Source organism: Thunnus maccoyii, chromosome 7, assembly GCF_910596095.1.
Source record: "Thunnus maccoyii chromosome 7, fThuMac1.1, whole genome shotgun sequence".
Classification (NCBI taxonomy): Eukaryota; Metazoa; Chordata; class Actinopteri; order Scombriformes; family Scombridae; genus Thunnus; species Thunnus maccoyii.
In genome coordinates, this window is record NC_056539.1 from 31,314,820 (window position 1) to 31,337,500 (window position 22,681).

General features: G+C 40.4%; 1 long non-coding RNA gene across 1 annotated transcript in view; it reads left to right on the plus strand.

Annotated features, from left to right (window-relative positions):
• LOC121900150 overlaps window positions 1–22,681 on the plus strand; it is a 38,903-nt gene that overhangs the window by 3,405 nt on the left and 12,817 nt on the right. Inside the window, exons 4-5 of the long non-coding RNA XR_006096908.1 lie at window positions 705–769; window positions 9,138–9,190. This is a non-coding gene — a long non-coding RNA (uncharacterized LOC121900150). The remainder of the gene's footprint in view (window positions 1–704; window positions 770–9,137; window positions 9,191–22,681) is intronic.

Below are 22,681 nucleotides of genomic sequence, written 5' to 3' on the forward strand. Positions count from 1 at the left end.
TTTATGCTCAAGTCAAAGTATTAACTTTATCTTAAATATTCCAAAAAATTATGAAATTTCTGAAAACTTTCTAGTTATGAGTTATGATGAGTTATTTTTCTCGTTACAGCAAGTCACTATTATGTTTAAATATCTATCATGTTTCTTGTAATTATGACATCACAACTAATCTTGTTATCGTAATTCAGTATTATGTAATAATGATAAATAATATAACATGAAAACATCTTTTTTTTATACCAATGGACAAATCTTGCTGGAGCAAAAACTATAATTAAAATTGAAAAAAAATCTAATTAAAATGAGAAAGTGACAATATAGTTTTTCATGGTTGCAGCAAACTCACTTTATATTTTTAAAAGTAAATTAAAGCCTTATCTTATTATTTGGAATGTTTAATCCAGACCTTAATATTATATATATATATATATACACACACACACACATATATATATATGTATTCTTTTTCTATGATTTTTTATTCTTTTTTTACCACTTATTTATGTTTATCTTAAAAGTTTTTACCTAACTTTGTTTCTTTATTTAAGTCTTACTATATATAAAGCACTTTAAACTGCATCTTTGAAGCACAACTGCTTCACAAATGATTCAAATAAAGTTATTATGGCTAAAAGATATTTATTTTATAATCTGTATACATGCAGGTGCATTTAAACCTAACGTCCTGTTGTATGTATTGACAGAAGCCCCTGCGGGACACCCTCAGTATGTTGCAGACTCCAGTCCAGGCCTGCAGTGACACACGCAGGTGAGCGCGTCCTCCTCGGTGTTGAATATCCCTTACCTGTGGGCTTCAACCGAGGCTGCGGCACACAGATCAATTGATTCTATTAACAGGTGGGAGAGCTCTCTGTTAACCCCGAGAATCACGGTGTGAAAGGAGACTGAAGAACAAGGAAGACAAAGTACACTTTAAAGGACCATACTGGTGTTTTTCTAGTATTTCACTCCACTAATTACATGTCTGCACTAACGTCAGGGGCATCAGATCAGAAAAAGCGTTGTGATGTATTTTGTCATTTCATTTAGAGGATTTGTGCATTACTGCTGATCATTTTGTAAGGCAGGCTGAGGCTGCATATAAAATAAAACATAAAAAAATGTATATAAACTATAAGATTTCGCAAACCTACTATAAATACAAACTACAGCCCTTCACTCATTCCACTACAAAACTGCTCAGCATGAATGTGAACCATTTACATACTAAACTTTATTTTTTCTGATCTGGTGTCACTATTGCGCCTTTCAACAACTTTAACATGAAGTACATAAAGTTTTTTGTGTGTGAATATTGCTAGAAAAGAAAAGGATTGTTGAATAATTTTCTTAATTTGTCATTTTGTTTTGAAAGAATGGACAAAAGGGCTTTCCCTCTTCTAGTGATAAGAACAATATATAGTTTTTTTGAAGCAGAATTAAATATTACAGCATAAATGTGCATTGTGGGTAATCAATGCCACAGCATGACTGTGCTTTAATCAGTGAGCTCAGACATCAGTTTTATTAATATCTTGATTTGATGGTGTTTATTTCAGTTATCTTTATCATCTAACCATACAATACCTTTAGGTTAGGTGACTTGCATCTATTGTATGTATTTTCATTCCATCTTTCCGTCCATGTGAAAGGGATTTGATCAGAATTAGATAAGGAGGCTCACAGATATTAAAAAAAGGATGTGATTTGTCACTTTGCAGGTTACACAGTGATACTGTAATTAAACAAGTCGTCCTCTTTTCCATTTGCCTCCATTTAGTCGTATCGTATAACTGACTTGTAAATGTGCAAATCAGCATCGCTCCAAAGAGCAGCACTCAGTGTCCGCAGCCAAAGAAGCCTCATCACACACAGACTCATTTACTCTGTCGCTGTGTTACTTTATTATTCCTGCTTTTATTTGATGCTTTTTCTTTTACATAATCTTAAACAAGCATTTTAGCATCTCCTTTGAGTTTTATCTGAAGTTCTATTAAATTCTGCTTCTGGCTTGTTCTTTAATAACCTGTCGCGCACAGAACCGTCTGAGAAGTCGTCCTTGGAAACTGTTGTTGCACTTTCCAAAAATACTTGGCAGGTGATTGGATGAACCATCTGTCTATCAATGTCTTACCTTGTGACAAGTATATCCAGCTGCAGCCGCAGTACAAACATGCAGAATCTACATGACACAACCATTTAGTCAGGTTTAGGCATGAGGTGGGGGGTCAGGGTTAGGGGTCAGGAGTCAGGGTTGGGGTCGGGGGTTGTCCTGTAATGTGCCATTCCTTGCGAGGCAGCTGGATTCACAAGAACAGGTGAGAATCGTCATAGGATGCTGATTGGTCCGAACCGCTGGTGGTTCAGACACAAGCACAGAACTTGAAGTCGGACAAGATGAGTTCTCACATGATCTCGTGATGTCGTGAATCCAGCTGCCTCGCAAGGTGAGTCCTTTATTGTAAGTTTTGTACATTTAGATGATTACAAATAGGGCCATGAGTCTGAGATCAGCTTCTGGATTCACCTTCACAGTATTAAATGATCAAAAGTTGATTTATGTTTTGACGATTTGAGAGATGATTTTACTGAGATTATAAAAAACAAACATCCATCTTGTCTTAACGTGTAATTTATTGTTATATTCTGCTGTTAAGACAAGAAACTAAATTTTAATTTCACTTGTGGTATTGTGACTTGGCATTGAACTCTGCCTTTTTGATTGTTTGGACTTGACCAACACTCACACACCTGTTCATTCATTCCTGTTTGTGCTTGACAGTTGATATTAAAGCTCTGCATTCAGCTTCATTTTAGTGAAAATAAGCATGTTTGGAACATACTGAACACACACGTGGACAAAGGAGAAGAAGTGGATTATGATGCAGGAATGATTTGAGAAGTTTCTGTGGATGTTATGAGGGTTTTTTTCCACTTTGCAAAGTTGTCACTACTGGAATTGGTTGTAACTAATTAAAGTCCAAGTTGACCTGCGAGAGCTTTTTAAGCCTTCAGGGGTGTTAGGAGTTAGCAAGATGGTTTCATTCTCAACAGTCGATTGGACACCAAGTCCCCTTTTCTCCTCGACCTCCTCAACACTCTGACAAGGAAAATGTGTGTGACTCTGTGTGTGTGACAGTCGATCCATGATGTGTTTAAATCAGACAAGATGTTTTTTTGTATTCTCTGTTATTCCTCGGTGGCTGCAGCCTCCTCTGAGAGAGAGCGGCGTCTGAAAACAGGATGGCATCCCTGAGAGGGTTGTTAACGAGTAGTTTCAATTAAAGCCAAGAGTAGAGAGACTCGGGGTGGGAAGAGAGTCTGAGGTGATTACGAGCTTCCTCTTCTTAATGAACCGCAGACGTCTTTGTATTTATTTACAGTTGTCGGCCAGTCGATGGGACAGAGTTTGAAATGATTAATATCAGGCAGAGAGTGGATGGGGGATGAAATGGTTGCAGTTTCATTTTATTGCTACTTAATTTTATTCACTTTCATTTTGTGCAGGATCTGTATTTGCTTTCGTAGCTCTGATTTTATGAATCCATTAAATTGAAAAACTCATTGTCCGATATGTAATCCAAAGCTTGTATTTATCAACAAGTCCAAATATGAAACAGCAAAAATGTTGTTGTGTCACCATCATACTCCACAACACATAGAAACATTTTCTGATCTGATGCCCCTATCGGCAGGACGACATAATCGATGACATCGTTGTTAAAACATAAATGTTTTATGATGTGATGCTATAGTATAAGGTTTGGTTACGTATAGGCACAAAAACAACTTGGCTAGATCAAAGGAAAGATCATGATTTGGGTTAAAATAAACTCTTCTTTAAGGTTTTTGTTCAAATTACTACTTTTTTAAGGTTAGAAGACCATCATTGTAGCAGCAATCTCCTGACAGAAAATCCAGCTTTGGAACATAGTTTCAGCATAAAAAATGATCATCGTTTATTCAATATCTCTGTTTTTAGTGAACCTCATTGCCCACAGCCCTTAGACCATTTTAAATGTCACGGCTCGACAACAGAGGTGAATCTATGGGCAGGACTGTAGTGTTTATCCACTCTAGGGGTGTGCCCGAATACAAATAGATTATCTGGCAAAGCACAAACAGTGGGTTTTATACGAATATTTGTTTCATACAAATATTTTAAAAATTATTTGTTGGGGGTGTTCCCTACTGACACAAGCAAAGTGCTCTTAAAGACTCTCCATAACCTGTTGTTCCCCTTCTCCTTTCCCACAAAGTTGTAAAAGGTTGTAAAAATAGGCAATAAATGAAAAGTGCAAAGCAATAATCGCCTTTAAAGTTCCTGCCTACACGTTACATGGTGTGCTGTCTCTGTGTTATGGGTGTACATAGATAGGTCTGGCTGCAATGAGGCGATGAGTAAAGTTTTAGCTCAGTAATCATAATAATTTTCTAGAATTAAAAGTGGAATAAAAACAAAAACAGTTTTATTTGAATACAAATACAGATACAAATAATTTTACTGCCTCAACAAATACAGATACAAATACAAATACTGGGATCTCTGCACATCCCTAGTATCCACTGCCGGTTTTACAGAAATCTGGCCGCTAGGTTTCAAAATACTTTGTCAGAGAACATTTTGATTTGATGGTGGCACCAGACTGAAGGTAAGGGAGTCTGTAAGATATCTGATAGTTAGTCTGTAGCTACTGAGATGTTGAAATATCTCCTTGGCGCAAAGTGTAAAACCGCTCATCATCGCCATCGTCTGCCACCAGCATTGCAAAAAAAATCTCCGCCCATCTCTGCAGAGAAAAAAACCTCTCATCGGCTCTCGGATTGTGCCCTCCTCAATAAAGTCATCCCGGGCCACAGTTTGAAGCACAGAGATATATTTCTTCACCTGACAGGAGCCACCTCTCTTCAAAAATAGAGCGGAACAAGTCCTGAAACCGACGGACCTTAGATGACCCGTTCTCTGCTTCTCCAGCATGCAACACCTCACCTCTCCCCTCCTCCACCTTCTTCCTCCCCCCCCCCCCCCCCCCCCCCCCCCCCCCCCCTCTCTCCGGTCGTGGCGGGCATTCCCCAAGAGACAGTTTTCCGGACCGGTTTTCCGCGAGCGGGATGGGATGAACTCCACATCTCTCACCCGTAAAAGAGACAGAGCGAAAAGCAGCTGCCTCAGCACCTGCTGGCCCTCAGTGAAAATCAAAATATCAATAAGCTCTTATAGCATTAAGGAAAATGCCTAAATCTGACACTTTCTCTCCCTCCATCCCCTCCTCTCTCCCTTTGCCAATATCACTCAACCACTTACACTTGGCATGGACCCACTGGAGAGTTTTACATGTACATTAAGAGAGGCTTTCTGCCTCTATTTGTCCTCCTCCTCCTCCTCTTCCTCCTCTCCACTATATCTATTAAAGTAAATATACACTGGCTGGGTGGTGACACATAGTCCATCCTCATTCATTTTTGAGCAGATGATTGACAGGACTTGAGTTATCGCCGCAGTTAAAGAAGAAGACGACGGTAGTGTTGCCCTGGCCCGTCTAATAATAATAATGTTAATGTTTTATTACAGGAGGGGAAACAACACAACTGTATTAGAATACAGAGGGAATCAGTCATGTTTATATAATCCATAAGTGTAAAAGTGCAGACTGACCCCGTGAAAAAGTGCCTTGCCAAGAGAAAAAAGGACGAAGATATGATACACTTTAAAAGGGCTGCTGGAAAAGTGGGCCGAATAAGCAAAAAGAGATATCACAGAGCGAGAGGAGTTTAAGTAGGGAATAAGGTGTGGAAAGAAAGAATGGCCTAGGGCAGGAAGAGGATAAAGAGAGGGATGAGGGACACAGAGAGAGAGAGAGAGAGAGAGAGAGAGAGAGAGAGGTGGTAAAGCTGAATGATTGCTCTGTGAGAATTATTATTGATGATTCAGGCAGTGTGAATTATTAATGGAGAGCGAAAAGCATCTTTGAACGTGTCTCTGACATTCAATACTGACAGAGATCAATGAGCTGGCGTGGACATGAAGAGGAGAGATGAAGAGGAGAGAGGAGGGAGAGTTTGGATGACAGGGAAAAATATAAAAAAAAAGAGGAGAAGAGAGAATAGAGAGAAGGGAAGAAGGAGGGAAAGTGTGTGTGTTTGGACAAGTGGAGTCTTTCAGATGGGGGGGGGGGGGGCTTGTCAGAAAGGTTTAGGAAGGAGGAACGGAGGACGAGACGGCCAACTGCGAGGAGTCATGTGACAGTGTTGAAGGTGATTGGCTGTGACATTGTCTTGGGTCTAATGCTCCTCCTCAGACGCAGGAAATAGCCGAGCAGCTCCTCCCTCCCCCCCGACGTCTTGGAAACTGTCTCTACTTCCTGTCTGCCAGACCGCTCTATGTCAGTGTGTGTGTGTGTTTGTATATGTGTGATGGTCCTTCCTCCGCTGGTTTCCCTCACAGGTTCTCACCGTATGTGGAGGAAGATGGATTCTGTGCTTCATCCTCAACATGCATCCGTCGTCTTTAGTGAAGTTTCCGTTCAGTTGTGAACGCAAGACAAGTGAGACAAAGGGTCCCCTTCCCTCAAAACTGTTGTTCCTTCAGTTAAATGTTCTCTTCTCTGTGCAGATTAATGTGTGTGCAGAGTGTGTTCCTCTGTTCTCATCTAAAACCTGAGTTTAACACTGAGCATCTGACATCACAGCTCATTTGGAGCCAATCATGGCCCAATATGCAAAAAAAAATCAATGCTACCTAATATTTCTGTGCGTATTGTACAGTTGAGTGAAGTGGAAACCTATGTGTGTGTGTTTGTGTTTATAGGGGTCAGCAGGTCACACACGGTAGACTGATCCTAAGGGACAGACTGCCAGGGCCACTCAGCTGCTCCCCAAAACACAAACACACAAACACAAACACACACACACACACTCATGCCGTTTGTTGGGTCTGTCAGTCTGACCGCCGTGACATCTACGTCGCCGGGGCTGACACTAAAAGGGGACAGGGCTCAGCTCCTATCGTCACGGTAACAGGCTGATGGGGAGACAGACGAGCTCCAGCCGCCACACCTGATCATGTAGCAGGACGGGAGTTTCTCTGAAACAATCAGAGCCGCGCGCACACTCTCTCTGTCATACACACACACACACACACACATACACACACACACACACACACACACACACAATCAGTGTGATGGGTTTTTTCCAACGTGTGTCTTTATAAGCGTGTGTGTTTCCGGTGACGTCTGACGGCCACATTCAGCCGTTTCTGAGGTCAGATCAGATTCTGGAAGTAGTCGGGCAGTCCCACATGTAAAGCACACACACACACACACACACACACACACACACACACACGCGCGCGCGCGCGTAAATGCAGACAGGGAGGGCTGCTTGTAAAGAAGGTGATGAACTCACATTGAAGTCAAAGGCTGAATCCAAAATTCACAGGTTCAACAAGAGGCCTCAAGTGCACTTTCTGTGTATTTCCAGTTTCACAATAAGTGAATTGCAATCACTGTTTCCAGCAGCTTGCAAATGCTCTCAGTGATTCGCTTCATGAATTGTTCTCACTCATATTGCAGGTAGATTTGCGAGCCATACAGGACTCTCATATGCTCATACAGAGGGCTGCATGTTGCGAATTTGGTGAAACTGGTTCCACGTGTAGATCTCACCAGACTTCATTCAGAAGGTTATAATTCATGGCAATGAATGTGACAGTGCTACAATAATAATATTAATGATAATAAGTGTGGCAAACTACCAATTAGTCGTAATTTTTTAGAGTTTATTTTAAATTATATTACAGGTCAATATCAATTTTGACGGATCAAGATATATGAACAGTTTGTAAACAAACACCAGAGTCGAAAATCTTATTAAGTCAAGAGAATGAATGACAACAGTAAAATGATTACCTAAACAGTCTTTTGTAAATTTACAGCCCAGTTCCAGTGTGACTGAAGGAGAACATGGTGCCATTAAATTTGTTCTCTCTGTTTTTGCACAAAACTGTAGTAAACTGTACAACACTGCTGATGCAATGGTGACACTCAATTCTAAATTATGTTCTGCTGTAGGTTTGTAATCATTTGTGTTCAAATGTCCAAACTCCTTAAAGCTAGACTGCGAGACTTTTGTCTCCCCCTTCTGGCAGTGAGAGTAATTACAAAAACAATGTTGACATGCGCTTACATCGCAGGCATAGACTACTCCGTCTCTACTGTTGCGGCTGAAAAACGGTGGATAAATTGTGAATTTGATTCATTCAGTCCGATAACATTTAGAGAGTCTAGAGGAGTCGCACAATTAAATTATTTTATCTTCATTCAAGCTAGCAGAAAGCTAGCTGGAAGTTAACCGGCTCGGCCTGCGGATGTCTTTAGTCTATGCATTCATCCGGCCAGCGAAGGATTGTCAAACCCAACACCAGATTAAAAACTCCGATCTACTGTGAAATACAGAAAGGTTTATTTAGCAGTGATAGGCTTAAGCAGCATTGTGTGAACTTGTTTGGCTTTAATGTAACAGACAGTCATGTATATGTAGTAGCTGCTCTGCAGGTTTAAGAACTCTCCATCACTGTGTAATTTTCCTACAGGACTAAAGCACATGTATGTACAGTAATAATGATGAAACTCTCTGTTTCTGCAGTACGTTCTCCTGCTCTCCCTGGAGTGCATCCAGGTTATACACAGTTCCCATCACAAGGAAAGCCTGAACGCTGACATATCTGTTTTTTTATGATCTGAGAGCAATGTGAGCAAAATCCAATTTTTTTGCATCGAGACACAGTATGTCCTTTAATGCATTCTAACATGATAGGATGATAAAAATCTGCATTGTGATGGCAACTATAACCGTAACCAGAGAGTATAGACTTCACAGACATTTCTATTTGTATTTGTTGAGACAGAGAAAAATATTTATAGTTGTCGCTGCGTACAGCTGATAAAAGAGATGTTTTTTGTTATTCACACTCATATTGTTGGTATATTGATGCGCTAAAGTAATTTTTATACAATTAGCTATTATGATGATGAGGTATAATGTAACAACAGCTGCTGATCAGCATTTTTTCTAATGCAAGGAGGAGAGAAAGTTACGCTTTCCTTTTTTAAAAATGTTTGATTTTCCTCCTACAGAACTCCTGGATGCAGACAACTCACACATCTCAAATTTTGGAGGCTCTTTGCAGGTGAGTCCAAAGTTTCAGCTGCAATATTGGGAAATGATAAGGTAGCTTTGACTCAAACAAAAGGAAAGCTATTTACTTGAATGGATTTCCCAACTCAAGCAAGTTTGAAGTCTCTGCAAAATATTGATAAAACAATTGAAAGAGGACCTTGTTTACCTTGAAGGTCTGATAAAGGTCTTTAGATATATAATCATCTGTACATACAGTCTATGACCTTGACCTTATGATGTGATCAGTGTCGTCTTGCAGAGGGAAACACAACCAATTTTGGGTTAAAGGAAACAAATCTGCATGAAAATCAGTTTGAACCCAACTAGCCTTTTGAAAAATAGGGATATTTCTCTCTGAAAATTGGAAGATCATGTATATTTTTGTTTGAGAATTGATATTTTTCTGTGAGAATTGGGAAAATATGAATATTTTTCAATGAAAATTGGTAAAAGAAAGTGAAAACATGCTTACATAAACTCACAAAAGTACACTACTTACATCAACATTGAGTTTATTGATACTTACATAGACACAGAGCCTGGTCATCTAGTTACCTCAGCTGATGGTAAAGTACTCGTACATTTGTTCTTCCATCCTGTGACTTAAAACTACGATAACTACAGCCTGCCCCCCCACCCCCCCATCCTGCTTCTCCGGCTGTCTGTCACCTCTGAGCTTTAATACAAAGGGACATGTACGATTGACCCGGCACTAAAGCACTAACAGACTGTCTGGGCCCTTTATGGCCAGTAAAGAGAGATGAACTATTAACCTCCATTGCCCTCTCCTCCCTCACCATCACACCCCTGTCACTCTCCCCTCTGTTCCCTCTTCCACTTCACCATCACTACCTGGAATTGGCTGTGGGAGGGGGGGGCGGCTGGGTGGCGGGGGGGTCGTCGGGGGGTGAGAGAGAGAGGGGTTAAGAGCAGGGTCGGTGGCTTTATGTGACATGTCACCCCGGTGGTTTTTTAGGCATGTACAGCGGCGATGATCGCTCTGCCTGAAAGTACTCAGTTATTGGATTGATAGAGCTGCTGATACAGGAGTGCAATCAAATTGTAGCTGGTGTTACGCGACAGTGATGGAAACTACAAGCGCTCGTATAATGTTTGAGGAAAGATGTGTATTTTGTGTGTGTGTGTGTATGTAATGGTGATGATGGGAAAAGGGCTGTTGGGCAGAGATGTGGTTTAGATGATGCTTTAGAGGAAAAATACTGAACGTGGACTCTGACAGTGTTTAGCTAAAATCACTCCCCATTTGCTGCCTATTTCACTATATTACTGTATGCCATTTTATTTCAATATCAAAATTCTAAGTGTGAAATTGATGCATTAGGATATGACATATTATGCCTCGATATGTTCTTCCACCCCACAATGGATCAACAAGACTTAAGGCATTTTCAGACCTCTAGTTGGTAACCCTAACCCTAACCATATGTCAACCCAATTGCCTGAAGAAAACGTTGGCATTGAATGTTTCTGCAAACCACAGAAACATTGAATATATACGTTTCAACATGTGTAATACGTAGCATATTAACATTTCTGCCCGTTGAATAATGATGTTTTATGATGTGACAACGCTGTGGTTAAGGTCTGGTTAGGTTTAGGCACAAAGACCACTTGGTTAGGGTTAGGGAAAGATCATGGTTTGGGTTAAAATAAAAAATAAAATAAAAACGGCCGATGTCTCACTAAAAACACCCGCTTTTGTCGGTTGAAACGGGAAGCGGACATTGGTTTGGAGGTGGTCTCGAACCGTGTTCTCTGCTGATTTCCAACTTGCTGCCGAGAAACTTACTAACCGTCCACCTGCCCATCCTTCTCCTAATAGAAAAGATCAGCTCATATAGATCTTGTGTGAACTACGTCACTTTGGAAATGTTGATATGATACAATTTGTTGAAATGTTAATATGCTACATATTTCACGTGTTGAAATGTAGACATTCAACGTTTCTGTGGTTTGCAGAAACGTAAACTGCCAATGTTTTATTCTGGCGACCAGGCTGCATGTGTTGCAAATGCCTAAACATAACCATAAAAAACATTTTGTGCTGTAACCATGAATAAATATTGTACTGCAAGATAGAATACTCATAGGTTCATGATCAACATTTTTACAGCTTGCCAAATACATTAATTAACAACATTTTCTCATTATGTTGACAGAAAACATCATTTGGGCGACATTGTTTCCTTCAAAATGTATTTTTGCTGTTGCAAATTAGTAGTATTTGAATATAATTTTTAGGAGACAGATCTGTTTAAACTAATTTATTGTATGTGTCATGATCCTTTCGCAGTCTGGCTCTGTGTCCTCAGCTGCCGTTCTCCACTGGTCCTCCAGAGGCCCTCAGACTTTTCTACCTTTTTGTTTGGAGTGGACTGAGTGGGAGAAAGCTGATTTGAGTCTTTAAAAGACTATCTTGCATGATGATAATGTGGGTGGCCTATATTGGTTGGTCTGTCTTTGTTTGCACTGTGGTCTGAACTCGACAGCATATACTCTGTCTCAGTGATAAAGAGGATTGTGTGTTCTGTGTGTGTTTCCTTCCACACCTGCCCGGCATCAATCCTCATTAGCGCTGCCCTTTTCCCAGTGTTTTCACTTCATCTCCTTATTCTCCTCACTTGAGTTTCTCCGCCCATCTCCCCAACTGCACCTCATCCCCTCGTTAGTTCAGTTAGTATTTCAGTCCTGTGTTTCAGTTCGGTCTTGTTGGATCCTTTCTTTTGTATTGTTCAGTTTTGTTCTGTCCGGTTCAGTTTTGCTTTGCTCCTGAGGCTAAATAAAGTTACTTTTCAGTTCCTGCTGCTCCCTTGACAGTATAAAGAGAATTGTGAATGAATGAACAAGGGATTTTGGTCTCTGAATGATGACAAAAATGAATAAAAGACAAAATACAAGTTGTATTTTCATGATATCTGTCAGTTTTTAACCCCTGTCATCACATGTGAACCGTATCTTTGAGACTTGTCACCATGGCTACTGCCCTCTCTGACTAGATGCCTCCAGTTGTGGAGAAACGAATCACTCCTCATTTGAAAGCCATTCTCAATATGCATCATTTGCCCTGATCATGGGGCGCTCACACACGCACCCACACACATAAAGAAACGATCAAGTGAAAAAAGTCAGAGAGGCAAACATGGATCTCAGACAGCAGTGGAGAGTGGCAGAGGAGTCCCCATAAAGCCAAGGTTAATTCCTCTGCCTCTCCATCCATCACTGAGCAGCTGAGAAGAGGGGGTGGGGGGTGATGGACCACTTTCAGCCATATATATGTGTGTTAGGAAAGAAAGAGGGGGGGTGAACAGAAATACAGTTGAAAGAGAGACGGGGGAGGCAGGTCTGCATCGCCCCATTGTCTCCCCAAGCACCCATAAAGGGCGTAGGAGGCGAGGGATCATAAGCCTCGTTTGCCAAGAGTTATGGCTGCCAACAGAAGGAGAGCCAGAGCAGGCAGGCCTGACCAATAACTGCTCGGGATGTAGTTGTCACGGTAACCAGCGGATGCTGATGCCGGCGGGGTCAGGAGAGATCCCAGGTGGACAGCAGCCAGGACAACACAACGCTGTCTGAGAGCGCAGTAGAGACGTCACTGTCACTGGTGATCAATGGTCAGCAGAGGGAAGGAGTGTTAGCGGTTAACCTCCCACCGAGAGAAACATGGAGAGTGACAGGGAGATTATTTTTTTCTGTAAAGTGATGATGACAAGGAAAAAGCAAGATGGAAAAAAAGGAATGCGGGTGCACCAGGCTGTTTAGGTTTAGGGCTGGAAAGAGATCAAATTAAATTGTACTTTTTCTGTCTGCTACAGCAACATATCTGCTCTGTGAATCACTTGCCATGTGCTTTGAGAAAAAACAATCAGAAACCAAAAGGGAGAAATTTCTATTTTCTACTATTTGGTTTCATGTTGGCGCTGCCCCCGAGTACCGTCTCTGTCTATGTAGATGGTATGGATCTTATATAACCAATCAAATCTTGTATAAAGTGATAACATGGTGTTCTACCATAAGCAGAGCAGACGGTCGCACTGAGCCTGATTGCATCCTGCTACACAACACAAGAGCCACACACTCTGAACAACAACAACCCACATTAGCTGAAGTTAACATGGTTAGGTTTAGCCACAGGTTTAGAGAAAGATCATGGTTTAGGTTAAAATGATCACTTTGTTAAGGTTAGAGAAATGGTGTGGGTTAAAGTTCATATTTCCTTAAAACTACCTTCATCGCCATGGCTACAATAATAACCACGGGGTTAAGGTTAGGGGACAATCGTAGTTACAGTTTTTAAAAAACTGTCCTGACTCACGATTGGTAATGTGACACTTGCGGTTGGAAATGGAAAACGTAGGGCAGTCTTTTGTTGTAAAGTCCACTGTTGCGTTATACCGTCCATCCACCCCTCCTCCACTGAATGAGGAAATTTCTCAACATATATACGTCATCTGAACTGCACCACTGCTCCGGGTCACAATTACTACAGCTGCCAGATGGCATTTGTCACTCAAACATAACTATAAGTCATTTTTGGTAGACTGTGTAATTTTTCCTAGGAGGACGGTCACCTATTATATTGGATTGCATTAAATTGTGCAGGTTTCCCTAATAAAATGGGCAGTGAGTGTGTATTCGGATGTCGAAAACCATTCACTCTTCTCCTCTGAGGTGTAGTAGAAGACATTTCTCACTTCAGAAAATATTGTGCATTATTGTATGTTTGTATGCATGTATGTCTTTTTAGATACTGAAAAATGCTGTACTGTCATAAATACTCACCAGGGCACCAAAGGGGTATTAATTCACCACTGAAAATATGAAAATAGTCCCCAACAAATGCATTATTTCATCATGTATGAGTAACATTTGCTAAAAACTACAGTGCCCAGCTGTTTTAGGAACTTACTAAGCCTTATCTGTCATCCATTTACACCTAGGTTTACATCAGACAGGGTGTGAATGTCAGAAAACATTGTGGATTTTGGGGTTTCTATAATATAGAATAAAACCAGCCTCATCCTTTTAAGTCACAGCTGAATTGCAAATAATCAGCTTTGAATCACAATTCACCTGTGTTGTTTTTGTATCAGATCATCTACTATTATCTAGATACGTATCAAATCGTCTGAGAGGGACAGATACACATCCCTATTAGTGCCGTCTGTTTTCTGTTTCCTACATACTTCTCCTCTGCTGTCAGGAAGGGAGATGTTATTAAACCATGCTATGCTCATTTTGCTCATTCTCTCTCTCTACACTCCTTTCTTTCTGTCTTACTATCTCTCTCTCTCTCTCTTCCTCTTTCTCTTGCTCTGTATGTCTCAGAGGGTCATTTGCCTGTTCAGATGAGATTATGAGCTATAATGGAGGAGGTGTGGAGTGCTGAGACAAGGAGAAATGGCCCACCGTGCAGATAGGAGATTTGATGGTTAGTCGATAGCTCTTCTCCTTCGTCAGATAGAGAGAGGAGGAGAGCATGGAGATGGGCATGCATTGACCTTGTATTATATAGGAAATGCATTATTTTTGAAGATTACCTGAAACGGTCTCAGAAAATCATTTTAGCATGAGCTAACCTTGAACATTCCCATACTTATGTAAATGATCGTCATCAGTGGTAATCAATGAATGGAATAGCCTTGAAGGTCTAAAATGTTATTGAGAACATTTTCGATTTAAACGAAATTTCGTTGTCAGGTTGGTTAAAGCGGCTCTGTAAGACAAAGCAAAGGGTCACATTGATACAGATATTTTTTTTCTTGCATATTGATCATTTTAAATGGGTTTGTTCAATTGGATATGTGTTGTTTATGTAATCCTTGAGTACTAAGCTTGTTACTTACTGTCAACCTATTCGTCTTTCAGTCGATCAGTTTGATCCTGGAGTGGAAAATTAAAAAGGTTTCCATTACTATAGATGCTCTGATCAGATACTCAGTATTCAGTATCAGTCTGATACCAAAAACACTGTTCATATATCAGAAAAAAATGCAATACAAACTATTGACAGATATACCCTGACATATGAAGAAAATACATAGTTTTATGCAACCTGCTGTAAAGACAAGTAGCAATATGTGATAACTATGTGGTCAGTTTTACAATGATTATAATATTATATATTAATGTACAATAATATCAACATGTCACATAGTTTTAGGTTCTTGTCCAAAATAATGAAGTAGTAGGTGGCTGTGGCTCAGGAGGTAGAGCGGGTCATCCACTAATCGGAAGATCGGCGGTTCGATTCCCGGCTCCTCTAGTCTGCATGTCGATGTGTCCTTGGGCAAGATACTTAACCCTGAATTGCTCCTGATGGCTGTGCCATCAGTGTGTGAATGTGTATGAATGACTAGATCTCCTCTGATGGGCAGGTTGGGACCTTACATGGTAGCCCCTGTATCCATTCAGCATATGAATGTGTGTGAATGGGTGAATGTGATGCGTAGTATAAAAGCGCTTTGAGTGGTCGGAAGACTAGAAAGGTGCTATACAAGTACAGTCCATTTACCATTTACCATTCACTGAGCTGATTCTGAACAAGTAAATGATGAATTACAGAAAACTGATCTTGGATCTGCCATAAATGACCTGATCACATCTCTGCAGAGAAGTAATGAAACCACTGCTGATCTCACAGTGTCTTCTAAACTCTTTGTGACTGTATTATGGCAACATAGTCACAACAGAGAATGTTGATGTTGGATGAGTTTACACAAGTGCAAATTAAATTCAATGACAAACCAACAACCAAAACCAACACGTTGTAAATTATTTCTATATATAATATCATACAATATCTCTAATTGTGGTTATGTCTAATTATGGTAAAGGGCAACTAACACCTTAATGTTGGGGAACGACTGGTTAAAACAAGCAAATAATAAGCTGTTGGGTTGTGACAGGATTTGTTTTGATACTGGACTGGGCAAAATATTTCATTAGTAATAAGTGTCGGTTTATGATCAATCAGAACTAGTTTGTACGATGTGGGGAATATAATTGTTTTGAACAGCAACACTCAAAGATGGATTGAAAAGTCGGCCACCATAGTGGGAGGAGACGTGATATTGTCTAAATCTGTTACTCTAAAGTTTTGTTTCATAACCAGTTTGCTTCCATTATGATAAATAGTGTGTCACGTTGCCTGTAAAATAAACACTGTAGTTGGAGCCCAGTGCAATACATGGTGAACCCAATGGATGTGTTATGAACTGCAGCACAGACCTTTAGCACAGATTTGTAGATGTTGTCAACTCAGTCAGTCTGTATTCGAGTGAATGATAGTTTGCCCTGAATTATGATCAGTCTGAGGTCTTTGTATGATTATTTCTTTTTTACCATCTGGCTGCATGATAACAACAGTAGCTACATCAGTATAACATGATATTAGGTGGTTAGCTGTGAGAAAAATGCCACATGACCATGACCAGTGTGGTAAACACTTGGAGAGGCATCATGTATAGGAGGGATATAAAAATGTACAACAACGAGCACCAAGAAGAAGAAGTACAGTTACTGATCTGTGAAATGGCTAATCAAATGGAAATCAGCAGCAGGAGAAGAAGAAGATGAAAGACACTCGTGAGCTGTCAGGCCACATCTGGACGGGACGGGTCATGTTGTGAGGTTTACCTTCTGTCTGTGGAAGAAGGACACGGTGACATGAAGCACCTGAGGGACGAGCTCATCATTATCAACACTGACAGGAAGCATGAATGACACCTGACACACGGCGGGACCCCGAGTGCGGTCTGCTGCTAACAGCTGCCCTGAAAGGACTCTGATTGACCAGATCTGACACAAACACAAGTGAACACACACACACACACACACACACACACACACACACACACACACTCAGAGGCATGAAAATACAGCCAAGGGCGAAGGGTAGACGTGGCTCAATACCTTTTTCACTGTTTCATTTCCAGTATGATACAGATATCTCTCAGGCTGCAACTAATGATTATTTTCATTACAGATTAATTTGTTATTGTTTGTTTAACTGATCATGTCTTTAATCTAAACAGACAAAACATTTTAAACGGGTTTCTAGAAGCAGCTAACTTCAGGTTTCCATCACAGAAATATTGTTCAAACATTGTTATTTCTGCAAGTTACAGCAACCTGAACAATGTCTTCTATGCTTGTTACCACTTTTGTTGTGTGATGATCTCTGAGGCCTGTACTACGAAGCAAGCTCAACATACTGTATGAAGTACTTTATATGATATGAAACAGTGATACCAAGAACCTGCAGAAAACTGTGTTAGGGACACCAAAAGGTCATATTCAAGGAAATGAAATGTAGACGACAGCCTGTAATCATATAACAGAATAAGATGTAGAAACACTAGAAATAATTTCCAAATATTAATAGTAGGCTAAGACTTAAAGGTGCAGTGTGCAGAATTTAGTTGCATCTAGCAGAATGAACTTGGCAGAAATGGAATATAATACTCATAAGTATGTTTTAATTAGAGTATAATCATCTGAAAATAAGAATAGTTGTGTTTTCGTTACCTTAGAATGAGCCCTTTATATCTACATAGTGAGCTTCCACGGAGCCCGCCATGTTTCTACGGTAGCCCAGAGCAGACAAACCAAACACTGGCTCTGGAGAGAGGCTAGTGTCACGACCACCTTAGCTTCTCTTACATGCTTGGAAGGGGAGGGGAGGGGTAACCTCACCACTAGATGCCCTTAAATCGTACACACTGGTCCTTTAAAATGCATGTAGGAATTATTATATATGACTTAACTATAGAGGGAGTATTTTTTGCTATTTAGTTGGATGATGAAGAAACCGTTCTGATTATGTCACATAAAGAAAAACTTAAAAGTAATGTCAGACTGTTTCTGCTACTGAAGCAAAGAGTGGAAAAGTAGTCAATGACTGATGAGATCTATCATGACACAAATGTTGCCAAATTTATAATCATGGGAGCCAATTAACAGTGTGGATTATTTTTCTAATAACAGACATCAACTTTCTTTTTTTTTTTCTATTATCATCACACAGTTGTCTCATGTTATTTTGAACTGCAGTGATGGAATCAGAGTGTAAAATCATCCACACAGTCAGCTGTCACTCCCGGGAGAAAATCAACTTTGCACAATTAAAATGCAGCTAAAATCATCATCATGTGTTTAGTGTCAAACAATCTCTCTGTTTGTTAGAAGCTTTGTTTTAAAACCAGAGAGGAAATAGAAAGTCTGGAACAATAAAATGTTTCTACTGACCTATAAATATATATATTGCTCTTTTTTACTTGTCACTTTATTGTAACTCAGGACTTTTGTCCATGTCGGGATCCTGTAGGAATGATGATTTTTTTTTTTTTCCAGTGATCTGATTGGTCAGTGGTCGAGGTGTTGACAGGTTGTGATCTGATCATCTGAAGTTGCTCCAGAGCAGGTTAGCTGTTCAGCATAAGTTACCATGGTGATGCACTGCAATAAGAAGTGAACCACCATCATAGGACTGAAAACCCAGAGTTTGAACCTGAAGTTACCTCGCTAACCCCAAATCCTGCTTCCTAGTACAGACCTCTGGTGTCATCTTGTGTTTGCTCTGTGGTTCACCTGTCTGTCTGCTTCCTGCAAGTGATCATTGGCACAACTGGGAACACCTGAGGGTATTCCCAGCTTACTTAAGCCTGAATGCAGCACAGTTCTCTCTCTCCTCTGCCATTCTGCTGTTGAGGCTGTTGCTGCATCTCTGCTCTCTTCAGGCATCCCTTCGGTTTTGGTTATGTTACTTTAGTTATTTGTTTTGCTTTCATGCACCTTACAACACCTGCGCAAACACACACAATTTCCACTCATGCATCACATACACCACTGATATCATTGATTTCCACACCCCATATTTTAAACATTTAGCCTGATTCATCTTGGTTTAATAAAATATCTTTTGTTAAACTTTGAGATGTTGTGTCTCCCTTTGTTGTGGCCACTTGAACCAGGTCATAACAGCTGCAATATTTCTGTCACTGTTTTTCATCGATGCCACTACGTAGCTAGCTAGACATGTATGAAGGCCCGCACACACAAAGATTTAAAATGGTGAAACTTTGCAAAAAAGTCCATTTATTCCAAAGGAATAATAAGTGGATTCGCTCGTGGGATTAAATATATTTGCGAATATTTTTCATGTCAAATACAATGTTGGGGAACTTTGACTTGCAAATTAGCGCTGTTGACCCGTAGCAAGCTGTCCTTTGAGGGGGTGGAGAGTCCGAAATAGAGGAAGCTGTCATTGCTTATTAGCTGTGTTGCACCGTCCACTTTCATTTAAAGATCACCTTCAGACTTGTTTTAAGACGTATAATAATATTCTGCTTTGAATAATAATTTATATCTAATAAGGTTTTACCATAAAAAAGTTCAATTACCTTGTTAGAAATTTTTAAAATTGAATCTACACTTCACTGTAAAGTCTATTCTCAGTGTTTGTGCACTGGAGGCTTCAAGTTTCCACATCACACTTGTATAAATTGCATACTGGACCAGGATTGGCTCCAAACTAGTTGTGATGTCACAAATCGTGCTCATAGGCCCGCCCCTTTAATTTAGATTCTCAGTGAGCAGAGAAACATTTTCAGCAGATGAATGTGAAAACTCTTAACATATTTCATGCTGCACAGTGACGTTAAACATCCAACTGAAGTAACGAGAAGAAAAACACATATTTGAGGAAAGGGGGACTTTAACTTCTTCTGTTGGAGGAAAAACTGTTCCACAAAAGGTTTACAGACAGTTATGAGACAGGAGTGGAAGGTACAAATACGTCTTTTGAATAAACTGTTTGATTTTATTGTCCCTTTAGCGACAGAGCTAAGTTTACAAGTGCATAAGCTTTATTTACTCCTATTCAATAACATTTTATCAAAAGAAATGGTGAACAAGACGCCAAGTAAACAGAACAATAGAAAGAAAATACAGAATAGTTCCAGGAGCTGTTGTTACCGACTAGCGATAGCCCAGCAAGTAGCAGTTAGCTCACCAGCTAACAGCAGCTCACCAACTAGCCTGCGAGTAGTCACTACGTCACCAAGCCTCTGAATCCACCTATTTCATATGGACGAGCAAATGTCACTTTGTGATGTGAACATCTACAAAGATCTATCCGTTGACTGTTTCTGCAACCAGAGAAAATGGTCTTCAATAAGCACAACATCAGACATATTAGAATCATTTAACGAAATCGGAGATGTGGGCAGTGATTCACGTACTTCTGTACTTACACTTAAAATTTTGAGTGCATACGTGCGTTCACACTGAGAGGTATGGGGAAATGCACTGAGTACCCGGATGGTGCACTCAAAAGGTCAAAAAGTTGAGTGTGGAACTATGGACACTTCTAGCCCCTCAATGGTTGCCATCTTGGCTATGTAGCGGAAGGGAAGGGACCACTTTTCAAACTGGAAATGGCGGCCGGGTACGTTGTAATTACAGTGAACATCGCCACATTATACAAATATAAGTTATACATGTGTTTTTTAGCACTAAGCAACACTATAATGTTGTCGGATATAAGCTATCAGTATGTTTTTTGGGTTAATTTAGCAGTCTGTAATGATTTGGTAGCGTGAACGATAACGTGAATGCTAACGCTAGCTAATGCTAATTTGCGATCGTCGTTTCCGTAAAGTGTACTAACAGAAGTCTGTGATTTGAGACACAGCTTTACTTTGTATTCTGGTCTTTGACTTGTAAGTTGATGTTTATTATATCATGATATTGCAACTTTGACTTCAATAATAGGTCTTAATCATCCTCCCACCACCAGTATAGTTGAGCATAGACTCACTGTTCACACATAAACAAAACTTCTCAGCCGACCACTAATTCGACCCTTGACTGGTCCCCCCCCCCCGGCCCCCCGCAGACCAGAGATCCCACTGTGTTGTGCGTGCAGAGTTGTTAGTAAAGTCCTATGTGAGAATGTGTCTAAAATGCATCAGAATGTGTGCAGTGAGCTGAGTGAATATGCATCGCCGCACCCACTTTAATGCATGAAGCCTATCTGCTGCTCATTCATATTTATCTGCAGCACACACATGCATCCGGACACACAGCTGTTCCAGTAAGTGTAATCATATGCTCACGGCTTTCTAATGTGAAACAACCTGACGGTGCAGCAGTGTGTTTTTGTTTACTTGGATGTTGTGATGTGTTTGCAAACAGTTTGAGCGAACGTATTGTTGATGTTGTGTATGAAGCGGCAGCTCCGTCATTTAAGTGTGTGTGTGTGTGTGTGGTTCTAGTGAAACCCCAGAGAGACGGACGCAATAAGAAACTGTCAGAGCTTTCAGCGTCGAGCTAATGTATAGAGGATACACACACACACACACACACACACACACACAAACACACACTCAGCTCCTGTCATTGAGGATATTGACTTGGTGATCAAGTGGAATCAAGGATTGTCTTAACCTCTGCCCTGCAGCTCCTCAGACTCACAAAAATACAGGAACCTCCATCACACTGAGAAATATGGAGGATCAAACCTGACTATTAGTACATATACAAATAAATAAATGAAAGATTGAGTTTAGTATTCAAATAAATTTATATATTGATAATTTAAATTAAAAACAAAGTTGAATAAACAAATAGATGAAAAATTTGTTTAATGACTGTGTAATGTGTTGGTCGTGGCTCGTAGTGATGAACCTACAGAGAATTATCAGTGACTCTGCAGCTCCTCTCGACTTTGTGAAGCCATATAGTGAGTTTCAGCTCATTGTTTAGCTGTTCGGCTGCAACTTTACTGTTTTGGTTCACTCTCAGCGCTCTTATAGTGTCGTTTCTGGTTGCAGCAGGCAGCTGATTGCAGAGAAAAAGCTCTAAAAAGCCACTGTACACTACCTGCTCAGCACCAAACGGCAAACAGACACAGTTAGCTGAAGACTAGCTGGTGAACATAGTGGAGCATTCAGCAGCTAAAGAGCCAGATATTTCCCTCAGGAGTTGGTGGAGACCAAAAACAGAGCTAAAAGAGAGTGAATATTGTACTTACATTCACCAGGTGGACAGAAACACGACTCCAAATGAATGATAATGTTGCTCCATAACTGCTGGATGTGGAAATAAGCGACTGTTTGCTAACACGTTCAGCACATCAGCTTAAAAAGTGATGATATGTCAGTGCTGTGCTCAAACATTTGTACAGATCATATTTATTTCAAACTGCACCTAAAAGAGACATGACAAGAATGGACAATCTGTCTTCACCTCTCTGTCCCACTCAAGTTATTTGTCTTTCTCTGTCTTTCCTCCTCTATTACCCCGGTAACCCCCCTCCTCACTCCAAACACCCTTACATTACGCCTTACACGCTCTCACCATCTCTCCCTCTCCCCCCCCTCCCTCCCTCCCTCCCTCCCCATCTCTCTGTCTCACTCGGCTTCTGACACCCTGATCAATTCCCCATCAAATCCTAATGCTGCGGTTTAACTCAAGTGTG